This window comes from Equus asinus, chromosome 1 (genome assembly GCF_041296235.1).
Source record: "Equus asinus isolate D_3611 breed Donkey chromosome 1, EquAss-T2T_v2, whole genome shotgun sequence".
In the NCBI taxonomy this organism is placed as follows: domain Eukaryota; kingdom Metazoa; phylum Chordata; class Mammalia; order Perissodactyla; family Equidae; genus Equus; species Equus asinus.
This window is the reverse complement of record NC_091790.1, coordinates 156,981,592-157,000,099: the sequence shown is the minus strand read 5'-3', so window position 1 is coordinate 157,000,099 and position 18,508 is coordinate 156,981,592. Positions and strand designations below refer to the sequence as shown.

Here is an 18,508-nt window from a genome sequence, read left to right as displayed (position 1 = left end):
TGCCTGGCTTCCTTGGAGTAGCTTGCTAAATAAATTGGCATGGACCCACATTTAAAAATTTGCCAGCTAAAGATGTTTTAGGTGTGTCAGTGGGGTTTTGGTTTCATGATTGCTGCTAAGAAAGTTTGAGCAACTCACGATTTCACTGATTTAATTACTGCTTAGAAAGGAAATTACCAGATTTAGGAGCCTAGGAAAAGACATCAGCATCATGCCTCACATTTCTCATGGTGTTCAAGCGAGAGTCAGTATTGATCAAAACTTTTCGTCTGCCTCCAGCGGTTTTAAAGTGACATGTAATTAGCTGACTTATTTTGTGGTCCCTTCTTCATGACTGTGTGTTGGACAGTATCAAAAGACATCTGCCTGTGGCTGTTTATAGGAATCTCGAAGCTCAGTGTCTTTTGGTCTTCTATAAAAGGTAATTGAAGAACTTTTGTTTGCAGAATATGGAAGTGCTTTAAAATGCTTGTGGGAGAAAATCTTGAAAGGATGGTAGACCCATTTATAGGAGAGGTGGCAAACTGTGACCTGTCTGGACTTTAGAAAAAAAATGTATGCATCTGTTTGAAGCAGCTTTTTATAAGTGGAATGCATGACTTACTTTATAAATAGTAAAACCCAAGCCTTGGAAGCAGTTTTGATTCTCCAGGGACCATAACTTATGTTAAAAGGGCGAATATGGTTCATGATAAGATCTGAATGGGTTATGGAATAATTAGACAGAAAACCCAACTCAAAATAAATGTTGACTGAGGTTCTAAGACTGAGCATCCCTCTGGCAGGTGGTGTGTCTACCATGTGGATGTATTTGAACCACCATCACAGAGTGGGAGAGGATCTTAGCTGTCATCTTCTCTACCTTCCCCAGCTTCCAGATGGGAACCTTTGACCATCTAGATGGTTGAACATGCCCAGGACCTCACAGGCAGCCTATCTCATGGGTGCCTGCCCAGATCCCCTGTAGCCTCTAACCACTGTACATGTTCTCTGGAACTTCCCAGAGTAAATCCACTTCTATAAGACAGATTTTCTAATAGCTAAAGTTAGGTCTCATGTGTCCCTAACTCACCCTTTTCCTTTCTCAGACTGATTCTGTGGATCTGGATCCTTCTGCAGTTGTTCACTTAATCAAAGAGGATGAACTTCCTAGAGAGAAGAGAACAGTGCTTTAGCCAAGCAAAGAGCAGTAGATGTGCTTCTGAACTAGACTCTCCAAAGACCCCATGAGCACTTTTCCAGGCCAGCACCCCATCGCATCCTGCTTTTCCTCCCTTTCAGTTTCAAGACCTTTTGGCATCCTGGAGGTCTACCACCAGCTGGCATCCGTTAGCCAGTGGTCTTAAAAGGGATGCCTAGCAAAGGAATGCAATACGGCCGGTATAGTCTGGTCAGAGCTCGCTTTTCTGGGCAGTATACTTTTAGATCGTTAAGTAAGTTGAGAGATTCACCCACCTTCTTTGGGCTTTAATTTATTTCCTGAACATCTTTTACAAATTATTATTTTCAAGATGTAAACTACATAAAATAGTACCACCACTTTGGAAAACAACTTGGCATAGTAAAGTTCACCCAGCAATTCCATTTTTAGGTATCTTCTCTACAGAATCTCTTGCATGTGTGTACCAGGAGACATGTAAAAGAATGTTCATAGTAGCATTGTCTGCAATAACAACAAAAACAAACAAATGAACAAAACAACTGGAAATATCCCAAATGTCCCTTGACAGGAGAATGAATAAATGAATTGCTCATGCATTTTTTTATTGTGGTAAAATATACATAACATAAAAATTTACCATTTTAACTATTTTTAAGTGTACAGTTTTGTGGTATTAAGTTTATTCACATTGTTGCGCAACTGTTACCACCATCCATCTCCAAAACTTTTTCATCTTCTTCAACTGAAACTCTGTGCCCATTAAACACTAACTCTCCAGTCCCTTCTCTACCCAGCCCCTGGCAACCGCTGTTCCACTTTCTGTCTCTGTTAATTTGCCTGTTCTGTGTACCTCATATAAGTGGAATCATACAATATTTTTCCTTTTGTGACTAGCTTATTTTACTTGTCTGACGTTTTCAAAGTTCATCCATGTTGTTGCATGCATCAGGATTTTCTTCCTTTTTAAAGCTGAATAATATTCTGTCGTTTATATATACATATCGCATTTTATTTACCCATTTGTTGATGAATGCTTGGATTGCTTCGGCCTTTGGCTCTTGTGAATAATGCTGCTATGAACGTGAGTGTAAAAATATTTGGTTAAGTCTCTGCTTTCACTTCTTTTGAGTATGTACCCAGAAGTGGAATTGCTGATCATATGGTAACTCTGTTTTGAGGAATCATTCTATGCACTGTTTTTCACAGTGGCTGCATCTGTTCATTCATTCATTCATTTTTTTTTTGTACTGCCTGTAATATTCTATAGTATAACTATAATGTAATTTATCAGATATTGCCAAACTTTTTTCTAAAGTGATTTGTTGATATATTTACCTACCAGTAGTGTATGAAGAGTTCCTAGTAATCTACATCTTTACCAACACTGAGTTTTATTGGGTTTCTTCATTTTTGCCAATTTAGTGGTTTTTCGGTGATTATCTTACCATAGTCTTAATTTTTATTTCCCTGATTACCATTGCAATTACTCATAATTTTATATGTTTGAAAGCTTTGTTTTTCACATAGACATCTTTAATCCATTAAGAATTAATTTTTGTGTATGATGTATGATAGGGGCCTAATTTCATTCCTTTCTACGTGGATAACCAAGTATATGGGTTCCATCTTTTTCCCATTGCCATTCATCTCATTTGTAAAGTTTCCATGTATGTTTGGTCCGCCTATGAGCTCTCTATCCGTTCACTTGGTTAATTTGTCCACCTACATTAATGGCATCTGTTTTCTTTACCATGAGGTGATAATGATGTATTGAGACTGATGCTGGGTTAATTGGGCATTTATTGTCCAGTATTGTAATTGCACCTGGTTATGGACTAGGTGGGGTTAGAGTTGGCCTGCTGGCTGACTAAAGTATGGTCCGTGCAGTCATGGGGCTCTCAGACACGTATTTCAATCCTGATGATGCAAGGTGAGAAGTGTGGTAATAGAGGAATGGCTGAAGTGCTAATAAGAAGAAATGATCAAGGAAACAACTAATTCCAGTATGAAGGCATCCAGGAGGGTAACAGTCAGGGAGGTTGACCATTTCAAATAGGAAGTATATGATATCATGGTTGAGAGCCGAGTTCTAGAGGTAGACAAACTCATATTTGAATGTGTGACCCTGACAAATTCTTGAGACCTCACTGAGGCTCAGCTTCTGTATCTATTCAACAAGGGTAATAATAATACCTCCCTCAGAAGGTTGTTGGGAAGATAAAAACAGACCGTGTATCAGGAGCACTTAGCCGAGTGCCTGACACATTGGAAGTACTCAGTAAATGTAAACCTATTAATTAATTCATTCAATAATATTAACTGAGCACCCACTGTCTGCCAGACATGGCAAAAGGCTATAAATGCAAGTATGAGCAAAACAAATGGTCTCTACCCTCACGTAGCTTTCAGTCAAGTGGGATAGATAGATGCTCATAAAATCATCACACAAATATATCATTAGAGACTTTGACGAGTACTATAAAGGGAAATTATGGCCAACTAGGACAGAACAGAAGAGGGAAACCTGACTTATGATTATTATTTTTATTATCACGACTTCTGAGCTGGGACTTGAAGGATGAGTGGTTTATGGGCGTGGCAGGCAGGCAAGGTCATTCTGGGCACACAGAACTTCAAAAGAGAGGGCATGGAGATGTGGAAGTTTTACATCAGGTCAAGGGCAAGGGCCTGGGCACCCCTCACTTCCTGCCCACCTTTCCCAGAGGACAGGCAGGAGAAGGAGGTTGAGTGATTACCTCTGGCCCCTAAACATATATTGCGGCTCAATGAACTCCCATCTTTGGTCACTGTGAAAAGTTATTCTCAGCGCCACTGACCAGCTCCTTGGCAATAACAGACTGAAAATGAATAGTGAAAATGGCTTAGGGGAGTTGGATAACAATGAAGTCTTTTTGACGTTAATGCTGGTCAAAAAAGTATCTAGCACCGGCTTCAGTTGGGCATTCCAAAGCTCAAAGATAAAAAGAAGTGCTCAGAGAAAATAAAGTTAAAGCTTTTTCCGAGACATCTGTGAGGCATTTTTACAAGCTGATGGTGAGTACTGTTTTCCATTTAGAGTAGATGTGGCAAAGCGTTATATTTGCAAGAAGGGAAAAATAGATGATTGTGAGGGGTTTTTCTGGAACAAGTACAATTCAGTAGCTCTCAAATTGTAGTGTATATCAGAATTCCCCCTGGAAGCCTGTTAAAAATTTAGACTCCCTGGCCATCCCCAAGACTCAGTAGGTGTTCCTGGGCCTAGGGCTCTGTATTTTTAACTAGCTGCTGGAGGACACCCTTTGAAAAACCTTGCAGACTTAGTATCTTTAACTCTTTCCTTTCTTTTATCTTTGTTTGCAAATTCTTTTAGAAGAGTCTCTGAACAGGCTTTCTTTTGCATTCCCCCTTCCCTGACCTCACTGTCAGCTGGGGGTCCCAAGCACAATTGCCTGGGCAGGTCTCATGAATGTGCGAAACTGGGAGGGTAGGAGAATAGGAATTAAGCTGGTTGGGCGGCCAGCCTATCTGTCTAGTCACTCGGCTTTTCTAAACATTGTGCAAGCCAAGAACACATCCCTGAGAGCTTTTTGCATCTCAGTGCTGCCTGTTGGCCACCCAACCACCCATTCAAACAATTGTGTAGAAGATAATGGTGCAGGTTCTGGACTCAGCCGACTTCAGCTGGAGTCCTAGCTCCACCACTTCCTAACAGGTAATCTGACGAGTTCCTGAACCCCTTCAAGCCCTTCTCTTCTCATTTGTAAGACTGGGCTTGGCTCATCTGGCTTTTGCAAGGATGTAAAAAGGTAATACATGAATATGTCAGGTACAGGGGCTAGCCATTTGGGGACTTAGGTGAGTGAGATTAAGTAGAGTGAACAGGTAAAATTGAAGGGATATTTCTGTGCATTGTCACAGACTGTGGAGAGCAACAGGCAGACATCCATCTCATTGTCCAGCACACAGCCCCTCTCATTCTGCCCTCTGTACTTTTTTGTCTAATTGAGGTATAATTAACATATGACATGATATTAGTTTCAGGTGTATAACCTAATGATTCAATATTTGTATATATTGCAAAATGATCACCACAATAAATCTAGTTAACATCCGTCACCATACATAGTTACAGAATTTTTTTTCTTGTTATGAGAACTTTTAAGATCTACTCTCTTAACAACTTTCAGATATGCAATACAGTATTATTAACTATAGTGGCCATGCTGTCCATTACATCCCCATGATCTATTTATTTTATAACTGGAAGTTTGTACCTTTTGAGCACCTTCACCCATTTGCCCCCCGACCCAACCCTACCCCCACCTCTGGCAACTACCAATCTATGAGCTAGGTTTTTTTTAGCTTCCACATATAAGTGAGATCATATGGTATTTGTCTTTCTCTGTCTAACTTATTTCACTCAGCATAGTGCCCTCCAGGTCCATCCATGTTGTAGAAAGTGGTCAGATTTCCTTCTTTTTTATGGTTGAATAATATTCCTCTGTATATATACAGCATATCTTCTTTGTCCATTCATCCATCGATGGGCACTTACATTGCTTCCACTTCTTGGCTGTTGTGAATAATGCTGCAATTAACATGGGGGTGCAGATATCTTTTCAAATTACTGTTTTTGTTTTCTTTGGATAAGTACCCAGAAGTGGAATTGCTGGATCATATGGTAGTTCTACTTTTTAGTTTTTGAGGACCCGCCATACTGTGCCCTCTGTACTTTTGCAGTTATTTCTCTTCCGATAAACTTCCATTGTCTCCACACCCGTATACATTTAACCAAATTATTTTCAGAGCTCAACTGAAGTCCCACTTCTGGGAAACCTTTCGCTGTGGCAATAACTTCAGCTCCCACTAATGTTTCTTTCTCTAGTTTACTATCGCGATTTTCATCCACATCTGTACCAGTTAGGTTCCGATTGCGTTCTGCCTTATGGGTGTGTTTTGTCATTTCATCTAAAACAGACTCTTGGAGGTCTGGGTAGATATTTTGCTTCCAATAACTGCAGGAAAAACCTATATATGTGAAAGGGCGATATAAGTTAGCATTGACCAACTTAAAGTAATTTTTTTTTTTTGCTTCATAAAGAGCCAAGGCTTTGAATTTTCATATAATTCTCACATATGAATTCTCATATAATTCTCAAAGAATCATGCATTCTTTGTATCCGATTTATTCAGTCATGTATTCCTGTGCATTATAAATACAGAAGTATGAGAAATGCATTAGCAACCTAGATCTGCCTCTTTCTCCTCAGTACACACCAAACACACACACACACACACACACACACACACAAAGGAGGGGAATTGAGGGCCAAGATTATAATACGATATTGGTACTGGGCCGTTAATCTCAGCAGTTCTCACCCCTGGCTGGTTTCCTCTCTCCTCTGATGTGCAAACGTGCTGATCAGGGAGGTGTAACCCTCACTTGCAACCCTTTCCTGGTTGGTGGTGGATGGATCTGGAGGCTGCTTGAGGCTGTCCTTGTCACTGCCCCCCTGTGGCTCCACTCTGAGAGGGAGGCTTCTCGCCCGGTTCTTTAAACATTTTGCTTAGAGACTCTTCTCTTCCCACCCCAAACAGAGGAACACTCTCTCTGAGCAACAGTGTTCTCAGCCAGCAGTGGACAGTCTGCACTGAATGTGTTCACAGCTTCCCAGGGGCTGGGCTGGGCTCAGGGTTGTGGTGGGACACACCCCTGTGCACTTGTCTTTACCTTCCTCTTTTGTCTTGAAATAAAACACACAGCTTTCAAATTTCCTGTACGTTAGTTTTTTCTCTTCTGGGGACACTCTCTCCAAAGGGCGGCTTTCAGGGCGCTTAACCTTGGGATCTGGGGGCTAGATTTTTGTTCTCCAACTCCCTTCCCTTTTCCACCTGGGAAGTGCACAGTCTTTCAGGCACTGCGACCTCTAGAGGCTGGTTATGGCATCCCAGTTAAATCCAGTGAAATTTCTCATTACATTTTTTTTTTTTAAGGAAGATTAGCCCTGAGCTAACATCTGCTGCCAATCCTCCTCTTTTTTGCTGAGGAGGATTGGCCCTGAGCTAACGTCTGTGCCCATCTTCCTCTACTTTATATGTGGGACGCCTGCCACAGCATGGCTTGCCAAGCAGTGCATAGGTCCACACCTGGGATCTGAAGCGGCGAACCCTGGGCTGCCGAAGTGGAACGTGTGCACTTAACTGCTGCGCCACCAGGCCAGTTCCTCATTACTTCTTGACCCCAAATAAAATACCCAATGTAGGCAGCCTGTGGTGAAGTGGGTCAGGGAAAGGGGTGAACCTTGTTTGAAAGTTACTGTTTCTCTCAGAAGAAAATTCTTGGCTTTAACTCCAACAACCAGTTTCTCTAGTACACCTTCAGGTGAAGTTGGACTGCCCTGTCATGCAACTTTCTGAGACCCAAACCACCTAATTTTCACAGTCTGGATTCCTTGTTTGTATTGAGAGAATCTCTCCATAGTTTGTCAAACCCTGAAGCTGGCTTGATTTCTAGGCTGGCTTGATTTTATCCTTTAGAAAACATCTTACTCAATGGGGAAAAAAAAAGCCATGACAATCTTTCACCCTCCGTGGATATGTCCTCATAAACTCATCCACTGGCAGCACAACTTTTTGTTGTGGTCCTCTGGTAGATGAGTGAAAAGAACCTGAGGCTTTGCAAAGTTCTCAGGAGGAGGAAATTGAGGAGGACCGGAGATCTCCAGACCTGGCCTTTGCTGGAGAACAGGGGCATTTCCCAGGACCATTTCTCTGCAAAACGTGGCTCACAGCACTGCACTTCAGAGCCAGAGCCAAAGACCACGTGAAGTCGCCTGTCTCGAGGAGAGAAAATGACCTGGTGTTTTTTAGTTATGAGGTTGCTACTACTCACCTTGAGAGAGAAATTCACATTAGTTTAACCAACCCTATGTGCTTCCAATTCAATTCAAAAAACCTGATGTTGTCAAATAGAAACACAGGCCTTTACTCATTTCTCAAGTAGAATGAAATGAAATTGATTGTCTATAAAATATTTATCAGATCTAGGCTAGTGTTTGAATTAGAATATCTCCTGCAGGCCTTAAAATGTCCTCTCTCTGCTTATTTCATTATTGATTGGGCAGACAAAATTTTTACTTAATGCGGTGACCATAATGTGTTTACGGGGATTAATTTACTCACTCTCAAGGATTAATTTAATTCTTTTATGTTAGTATTTTCCTGGGACTTTTTTTTCCCCAAAGGGTCGCATCCAAATTTATTAAGACTGTTATATGGTTCACAATAATTTGGGTGTAAGTGAATAATTTATGCCTGTGTTTGCCAAGCCTGGCTGCCCATCAGAATTATGTGGGGAGTGTCTAAAAAGTACAGATTCCAGGGTGTCACCCCAGACTCAGTGAAGCAGAATTGCTGAAGGTACGGCCTGGGAATTCTTCCGTTTACAGATGCTCCCCAGTGATGCAGGTGCAGCAGCCAGGCCCCTCTTAGTGGACTCGGGTTTTGGGAACTGATCAACATAGTTTAGTCCTGCGTAATTTTAAGGTTAACATGTTATTGTCATTAAGTGTAGAATTTTCTGTTGCTAACACCACATGTCCTTATTTCTTTGCATCCTTCTGTCCACGAGAATTACCCAAGCACCCCTTCTTATATGAGAAGTGAATTTCAGAGGAGGAGGACAAGCCATACGAGGTGAAGGTGGTTCCGAGTGCAGCTGTGTTGTCACTGCCAGTAGTCACTGTGGATGGAGGAGCCAGCTGGAGCAAGCAGACCAGCCACCTGATGAGGTCTCTCTCTCTCTCCTGCCGGTCTGGTCTAGACTAAGCTCTTTGGGTCAGCATCGCTCCATTTGACTGGGTCCCTGAAGGCCCTCAGGAAAGCCAGGTTGGTCCTGGGTTACGTGCCAGCAGAATTCACCATGTTCAGTGATGTGAATTGGTACCTAGACACAGGGCTTGAAAAATACTGATCTGTAAAGTTACTTGATGAGTAGAGACACAGTTATACACCATTTCAAAGCTATCAAGACTAAAACACTCAATTATATCTCAATTAAAACACGACAAGCACAATCACAGTAATGACAACAAAAACACTAAAAAAACTAAAGTTTTTAGCTTATGTCAATGAATAGGCTGTCTCCCCCTCATGTCAATGAATAGACTTTACTGAACAAAGGCCATCCATCTATTTGAACTAAAACTTAGTCTCCGGGTTTGATCAAGGATTTCATGCAAATAAACGTATCTATTAGAAAAGGCTTACATGTGGTACAAAAAGTAAATCACATTGAAAGGCGTGCGTTTGAGGGGCACATGGCAAATTCCAACTGTACGAAAGGCCTAAGATGAAAAATAAAGCTCCTTCTCATCCTTTCTAGGTTTTGTTCTTTAGAGACACTCACTGAGATCAATTTCTTGGCTATGCTTTGAAAAATATTATATGCTTATATCATATACCACCTCTTACACGTATAGGCAGCCTCTTAAACAAGTTGTTTCCAGCCTTTTTAGTATTATAAAAAATGCTCTGGTGAACATATCCACGCACATATATACATACCTGTCCTATGAGCCTCTGAACCCATGGGGTAGTGTGTTTGAAAGATGCATTTCTGGAAGTGGAATTAATGGGCTCAACGGATATATGAACACTTAGTTCTGACAGACGGTCCAAAATGTCCCCGCAGGGGTTGCGCCACTTTACCAGTCACGAAGAGTTTGAGAGTCATCTTACCGAATGCTCTTGTTTCTAATAGTTTTTCTGTTGATTTGCTGTTTGTGTGTTTTTCCAGTTATATGATACATCATCACAGATAGGGATATCTTACCTCCTTATTTCCAATTTTAATACCTGTCTTTCTTTTGCATTGGCTAGTAATTCTAGAGCAATGCTAAGCAATAGCAGTAAGAGTGGGCATCTTTGTCTTTTTCCTGACTCTAATGGGAAAGTTTCCATTATTTCCTTATTAAATAGGAAAATTAAAAAAACTTTTTCTCTTTACTGAGAATTTTAAAAAATCAGAAATGAAATGTTAAGTTTTATCAAATACCTTTCTGGGATCTATATTAAATTAAGACTGCTCAGGGGGCTGTCCCAGTGGCACAGCCATTAAGTGTGCATGTTCCACTTCGGCAGCCCAGGGTTCGCCGGTTTGGATCCCGTGTGTGGACGTGGCACGGCTTGGCGGGCCATGCTGTGGTAGGCGTCCTACATATAAAGTGGAGGAAGATGGGCATGGATGTTAGCTCAGGGCCAGTCTTCGTCAGCAAAAAAAGAGGAGGATTGGCAGCAGATGTTAGCTCAGGGCTAATCTTCCTCAAAAAAAAAAAAAGACTGCTCAGGAAATCTAAGACTTCTGGTTGTCCTGAATCTATCAAAAAATGTTATGGTTACAACAGTATTTGTAATACAAAACAAAAACCAAAACCTGGAAACCGTGAAAATGTTTCTCAATAGGGAAATGGTTAAATAAATTATAACACTTTCATATAGTGGAAAACTATTCAGCTCTTTAAAAAATAATGAAGTAGATTATATTTGCCAAGATGAATCAATCAGAGAGCTGAGGTCAAGCGAAAATAGCAAGTGCAATATAGTGTGTGTCCTCATTTGTTTAAACAATAAAAAGGGACATGCACATATAAATATATACGTATATACAAAGAAAAATTCTGGAAGGACATGGAAAAAACTATTTGAAATGCTTGCTTCTTGATGAAGGATAGATGTCTGGGGATCTGAGATATTCTGCTCTGTGTTTGGATTTTTTTTAAACCGTATGCATTTATTCCTTTTTCAGTGAAAAAAGAATAAAAAAAGTTATGATTCAAGTTATTTTAAAAGAAATTTTTTTTCATGTTAATGGTTTAAGTCCTAGTAACTAAAGGTGAAAAATAAGCCATATTAAATGTAACTAACAATGGGTCAAATTTGTCATGTAGACATTTTCGTTGGTTGGTTGGTTTTTGCACCTGAGGTGTGTACCTCACTTCTCTCACCCTAGTCCCGGTTCTATGAGGGAGCTGCAGCTTCTGGAATTTTCCACAAGCTCTGAAGCCCTCTGCAGTGGGAGCTTATTCCAGCTGAGTTGGCCTCACTCTTGCATCTGGGGGAGTCATGTAGAGCTTTTATAGTAAATATTCTCCAAATAGAGTTCCCAACTCTATTATTAATAGCAAATGCAAGCCTCTCTGACCTTGTGCTGATAGGGATTTCTTTCAACCTGGATGAACAATAGGGAAAGGATTTACTAAATTAGGCCAACAGTATGACATATCTTTTTTTTTTTAAAGATTTTATTTTTTTCCTTTTTCTCCCCAAAGCCCCCCAGTACATAGTTGTATATTCTTCGTTGTGGGTCCTTCTAGTTGTGGCATGTGGGACGCTGCCTCAGCGTGGTTTGATGAGCAGTGCCATGTCCGTGCCCATGATTCGAACCAACGAAACACTGGGCCACCTGCAGCGGAGCGTGGGAACTTAACCACTCGGCCACGGGGCCAGCCCCATGACATATCTTTTTGTTAAAAATTATGATTATGAAACTTGAAATGGGGAAATGCCTGCCATGATGATAAATGAAAAGAGCCGACAAATGGATTACATATACACTATAATTTTTTTTTTTTGAGGAAGATTAGCCCTAACATCTGCTGCCAATCCTCCTCTTTTTTTGCTGAGGAAGACTGGCCCTGAGCTAACATCCATGCCCATCTTCCTCTACTTTATATATAGGATACCTGCCACAGCATGGCTTGCCAAGCGGTGCTAGGTCCACCCTTGGGATCTAAACTGGTGAACCCCAGGCCACCGAAGTGGAACATGTGAACTTGACTGCTGCACCACTAGGCTGGCACCTACACTATGATTTTAACTTTGCAAAAATAAAAGGGAGGATAAATTGATACGGTAGCTTTGGTGGAGTGATTTGGTGAAGTGGTAGATTTTCCCCAAATATCTTCTTAACATTTGGCATTACATCAGTGTATTTTATTAAAAAATAAAAAAGAGATGGTGAAATAAATTGTTTTTGAGATCCTGATATGAAAAGAGGAAATATACTTTCTTGTCTCCTTTTAATGTCCTATGTGGAGAAGGGACATGCCCTGGCTCAAGGTCACAGAGGTAAGAAATTCGAGACAGCACCACCATTCAGGGAGGACTTCTTATTGGCACTTTGAAGTGAACGAATTGAGCTTCTGCCATGGCAAGGCTGGGCACAGCTCTGAGTGTGACACTCCATTACGGAGGGATTCCACTTTGGCGCCCCAATGAATGGCTGCCACCATGGTTATGGTTTCTATCCGTGTGACTGGTCCTGCTGCTCATTCACTGTTTCAAGTGATCTGTCTCACCGCGCCTTGACCTAACCAAGCAAAAAGGGTCTTGTTCTGCTCGCCGCAATCTGGTGCCAATCAAATGCAAACAAGCCGGTGGTTGAGAAAGGAAAATTTATATGATTAGCTAGCATAATCAAAAGATGGCAGACTAGTGTCCTGAAGAACCATCTTAAAATCATACAGAATCTTGAGGCGGTTATATTGGGGAAAGAGGCAGGGAAGGAGGGGAGTTAGGGGCGTCGACCATCCGGTGTGACAAACTTCAAGGCCCACATTGTCTTTTTCTTCTGTCGTTCGTGATGGGTACCAACGCAGAATTTTTCTCTCTGGAGGTCCTCGTGTTCCTGGGGAGCTCAGAGAACGAAGTTGTCTTATCACAGCTGGGAGATAGCCGTAAGCAAGAGTCGTAGAACTAGCAGATCATGTATTTTGTAAAAGCGAGAGGTGCTTAATCACCCAGCTACATGCAGGCTAGAATGTATTCACAGAGACTGGTGAGTCAGGGTCATAGTGACAATATTGCTTCCTTTCCCTAAGATGGCTTGCCTCGTGTTAACTTAAGATCCAGCTGTTACATTGATGCAACGCCCTACTGTTCTCTCAGTTGATATAAATTATTTGCTATAGGAGATGATTGTTTAGCAACTTAGGAGAAGCTTTAGAAAATTCTCGCTGAATGTCCAGAGAGCTTTGACCCTTGGAAATCTGATTGGTCACCACTGTCAACGACAATATTTGCCTCCTTTCATCCCCCTGCACATTTTCTTTCTCAGCTAGTATGGTAAACAGCACTGATCTCTACTCATGAATGACTGGGCATATCAGGCAAGACCCAACCTTCCTGAAAGTCTTTCTTCCTATTCTAAAAGAAGAAAGAATTCCCAGGGTTCATAGATTTCTGCCTCTTTCCTGGGTACGAGTTTATCTACACAGGTAGATAAAGCACTAGTGTCCTTTTGGTTAGTGATAAATTGCTTTGCTGCTGCGAGAGGCTGCCCTCAACTATAGTAAATTCTCCTCCCCTTTCTACCCTATGTCCCTTGGTCTGGATCATGGGGAAAGGGGGACTTCATAAAATGATGCTTGAGACCATCCTACTTTGGCTACGTCAGGGAATGAACAGAATGGGGAGGGAAGTCTCCACCACTGAGGTTTGATGAATTTATAGCTGGGAGATTACTTATATTGTAGGAAAAGTGAAAACTTGAAATCTGAACTGGGAAAAGAGCAGAGCTTTGCAAGAATGTGATATTCAGGGACATGTTTTTGCAACCACCTCTTAGTCGCATAATCAACCTTCGGCAGAAAGCAGAGAAGAACAATAGAAAGGAATCAATGGAAAAATCCCAGGGGATGATGGGCAAGGGAAAATCTCAATAAAAGCAACGAAGAGTGCCTGTACGGGCGGGGTTTTACAAACCTGAGTTTTCCTTTTTGTCTTGGGAGAAAGGGATTATAAAATAAAACGTTAGAGACAAATTGTATCATGAGTGAGGAGGATAGGAGGGGAGCAGGTAGAGAGAGAAAGAAGGGTTTTTATTTTTTAAGTTCTGGAAAAATCTTTAAACAAAAACTCAAAAGTATTAAATAAGAGATAGATGTTGGAACCACTCGAGTGCACCATGAACTATATTCCTGAAATCAAATTAAAAATGTCCAGAAACAGAAGGATCCACCAGGTGCCCAGAGATTAATTCTGATTTGGGGGGGTGTGGGCATCAGGTTTCTCGTTTGTCTGTTTCAGGACACTGCTAAGGCCTGTACAATTCTGGTGCAGGACATTCTCTAGCTAGTTGCCGTGACAGCTTGTGAAGTGCCACCACCAAGCTCTGCAGGGACTTCAACCAGAGCCTCCCAGAAGTTCCACTCTGATTTGGGTGGGGGGTTGTGAGGCTGGCCGGCTGCGGCACCTAGGCATCGCATCCTCAGTGTCGTGTCTCTTCCACCTTCCCTTCCACAGTGCCTGGCTTCCTTCCATGGCAGCTCCGAGGGGATACCTATGATGTTTTACAAAAGTCTTCACACTTCAGGAGTGGTCTTCAAGGTCCATATGGGACTATTTAATCACTGAACAAAGGCAAGTTTCCACTTAACCCCTGGGCGTTTTTCATTTGTCTATTTCAATCATGATACTTTGGAGCAGTGACCAGATTCAGATCAGTTTTGGTTCTTACATTGGACATTGTTTTGGTCTGACCAGCCTCCCTCTCCCTGCCCTTTGCCAACAGCTGCCAGACTCTCCTTTGGGGGAACGACCCTATTCCATGGCACACAGTCTTGATGAAACTGTCAATCAGGGAGGGGGCGAGATCTGAGACCCAAGCTTAGCCAATCAGATTCTTCTGGGGATCTGAATCACGAGTGGAATTAACATCAGGTCAGAGAAAAAATGCACGCCCAGTGAGGCACCGCTAATTCCTGCTTCTTGGAGTAGCATACTGAGAAGGTGTAGCCTTTGGTGTACGGGCTGTGGGGCCAGATTGTTTGGGTTAGAAACACACTTTCTATATGAGACCTGGAGGAAGCTAGTTAACCTCATGCCTCGGTTTCCTCAGATTGTGAAAGGGGATAATAGTACTTCTCTCATAGGGTTGTTGTTCGCATCGCATAAATCAGTGCATGGGTCTCAGGAGGAACACTTGTGAGGACACAGGAACCACTCTGAGTATTTGAAGCAGAAAAGGAATTTGATGCATGGATTAGGAACATAAAAATCAGTGAAAGGCTGGAGAAGCAGGCTCCAGGCTGCAGGACTGGCTTCTGGAGCACACTTCCAAACTGGCCTGCCAGGGGCGCTGTCTCTTCTGCCACCATCAGGAAAGTGGACCATCACAGGGACTTCAAGAACACAGTGCCACAGCTGTGACCCAGGGAGCAGGAAGGCACTTGGCTGCTCCTGTGACCACCTCTCATCACTCAAGAAGCTGAGGACTGGACAGTGGATGGTACTCTATCCAAGAGCATCAAGATCACCAAGGTTCAATTTTTAAGGGTGAAACGTTGGCTGCTAGTAAAAGTGCTAATATTCATAAGCAAGCGATGCAACTTGTAACCGAAGGATCTAAATCTGAGGACCCTGTCAGCTCTATAATTTCATAATTCCCAAGTCACGTGCAAAAATCAGTTTAATTAACTTGTAATTATGCTTCCTATCTTCTGCGTTGGCAAAGAGGGAGAGGATAGTCATTCATGGGCCCTCCAGCAGAACAGAAGCATTTATTACTTGCATCTTCCTAACTCCCTTGAAATGTAGTTTTAATACCGTAATTCACTTTTGTAATAGTGGCCTGGTGACTTGGGCAGTGCAATCACATATGCTGTTGAGACTTCGACGGAGCCAAAGGAGAGGCATCTGGACTGCAGCAACATGAGTCTGACCGGGAGGAGAGAAGGAGGATGAGGAAGCTAATCCTGATAGAGATCCCACAGTCAGGTGTCCGCTGTGGGAGAGAGTGGGGGAACTCACCTGCCCTGCAGAAGGGGGTGTGTGGGTGTGGGTGGGGTGAGCTGAGCAATGTGTTGGGCTCACAGACTGAAAAATGAGCTGTGACTCAGGCTTCCATTCATACCAGGAGATCTGACCTAATACCAGAACCCATCACCAGAATCTAGGCACTGGGAATGTTCAGGAGCTCAGTGAGCAGAGAGTTCAGGGGTCCGCACACAGCAGGACCTCCCTAGTGAGGAGGGGGTGCTAGAGTGTGAGGAGAGGGACATGTGAGGAGCAGGAGGACTTGCAGAGCTAAGCTGGGTCTCAGAGCCCCTTCTTCCTGTAAGTCACCACTGGGATTGAGGCTGGATACCAGTTACCCTGAGCAGAAACCACTAAACCAGCATTTCTTTCACTGGAATAGACTCCAGGCCTTTTTCGTTTGTTTAATCAGAAGGAAATTCTATGTTAACTAGACTTTTTGTGGTGATCATTTCGCAATGTATACAAATATTGAATCATTATGTTGTATACCTGAAACCAATATAATGTTACATGTCAATTATACCTCAATAATAAAAAAATAAAATTCTCACAAGCTGAATATTGGATTAATGGGTTTTATTGTCGCTACTTAAGTATGTAACAATACAAAGCTCTGTAAACTTTTACACATAGTATTTACATAATTCCATATTTCCACTTATATGTATGGAATATATATATTCCATGCTATACCAGTCCTGTTATATATCTATAATGATATAATTATAAAGTGGTATAGTGTTGTGGTGAAGAACACAGATTCTGGAGCCACATCTACTTGGGTTCAAATCCTAGAGCCACCACTTAGCTGGTGTGTAACCTCAGGCGAGCTAACCTCTGTGCCTCAGTTTACTTACTGGTAAAATGCAGGTAGCAGTACCTATCTTGCAGGGCTGTTGTGAGGATTAAATGAGCTAATCCATGTAAAGAGCTGGCATCTAGTCAGCTTTCAATAAGTACTAGCTATTATCATAGAAACAAGGCCAATGGACGAATGAAGCACAAACACATCAGCAAAACCAATATTGTTCAAGTAAGCCACATCATTTAATATGACAGATGATGCTGTTGTTCTGAAACTGATTGGTCACGCTGGGTCTGACGGTAGGAAGATGTGGTCTCAAGTTCGGTTCTATATTTACTTTGGCCTTTGGGTTCAATGCTTATGCCGAGAATGCCTGTTAGCCTGGCCTTATTTGCTAGTTCAGACTAATCAGACCTCATAGTTAATTAAAACTCTGCCCTTGAGCATTCCTGAAATGCCGATTTTAATGAAACGCCACTTGATAACTCTGTGGAACCGTCTTATTCATTCAAAAGTAAGGTGAGCATCGCCACATCCTGGAAATCTGCATTAAGCGAGTGTCTAATTGCATTATTGCTAGAAGGAGAAAGAAAAGTGCCTCACTGTTCATTTACTGCTACATTCACGCTAAATGAGGTTTTACAAGTTGGCAGGTACAAAATAGGGTCTATGAACAGAATGAGAATGGGGTTCTGATTACTACAAAGTTTCTTTGAGTTTGGATACCAAAACATTTGGCATTCTAACGACTTAGATTATTCAAATTATTTTGGACCCTTCATTGTTCATCATAGCATGGTATCATTTGGCCTTCACTTGGTGAGAATATATTTACCAATATAAATATAAACTCTAAGTTATATGGCAGAATACCAATTTTTTTAAAAATGATTATCATCAAAATGAAAACAGAAAATTGAAAACAACCACCACCACCCATACTCTTGGAGAACTGAAGACCCCTGGACTCTCTCACTTCGGTTTCTCAGTGCCAGGTATACAGTTGGTGCTCAATAAATATTTGTGTCTGAATGAGGAAAAGAAGCTAGTAAGGGAAATGCGGCAATAGCCATTCCTGTGGTCTGGGGTGGGGAGGTAGTGAGGGCAGGTGAGATGCTGGGACACAGAGATTTGCAGACCCACAGCGCTCACCTCTGGCACTCTGGCTCTGGCACTTTCAGGAAGCAATTAGGAGCTGGGCTGGTTAGGCCCAAGATGTCAGGTCTGGAAAGAATGACCTACTTATCAGCCACAGTGGGCAGAGGGTGGGGCTGCGAGCCTGCCGTCGGATTGCAGCAGAAACTGGGACTGCTGGGCCCTGCAGCTGGGCCCGTGTGCAAAACAGAGTCTGGGAAAACCGGTCCAGGGTGCAGCCCGGGAGCGAGATAACCTCCACCCATGGACCACAGCTCACTGAACAGTGCGACAAATCACACCAGGTATATTTACACCAATACTTCTCCCATTGCCTCCATTTTGTTCAACTGGAGGAAAATTCATTTTAACCTGAAGTTCAGGATGAATAATCTAGTAGGCAACAGTTCCCTGAGTGGAACAAGACGGCCCGCATTTGCAGGGTGTAGCCCACAGTGCTGTATAGATTCTGGAGCCCAACCCCGGGGCGCTCAGGATTCCTTTTGGTTCTTTTGGAGCGTGGTATCTGCATTTTAAACAAGCTCCCCACGTGATTCTGATGCCAGAGGGCTTCTGCCCTGACTTAC

At 42.3% G+C, this 18,508-nt stretch overlaps 1 long non-coding RNA gene across 1 annotated transcript in view; it reads left to right on the top strand.

Moving 5' to 3' along the window:
- The window catches only part of LOC123283216 (uncharacterized), a 30,328-nt gene extending 13,789 nt beyond the window's left edge, over positions 1–16,539 (top strand). Inside the window, exons 4-5 of the long non-coding RNA XR_006523820.2 lie at positions 7,281–9,052; positions 14,468–16,539. This is a non-coding gene — a long non-coding RNA (uncharacterized lncRNA). The remainder of the gene's footprint in view (positions 1–7,280; positions 9,053–14,467) is intronic.
- Positions 16,540–18,508: the final 1,969 nt, after the last annotated feature.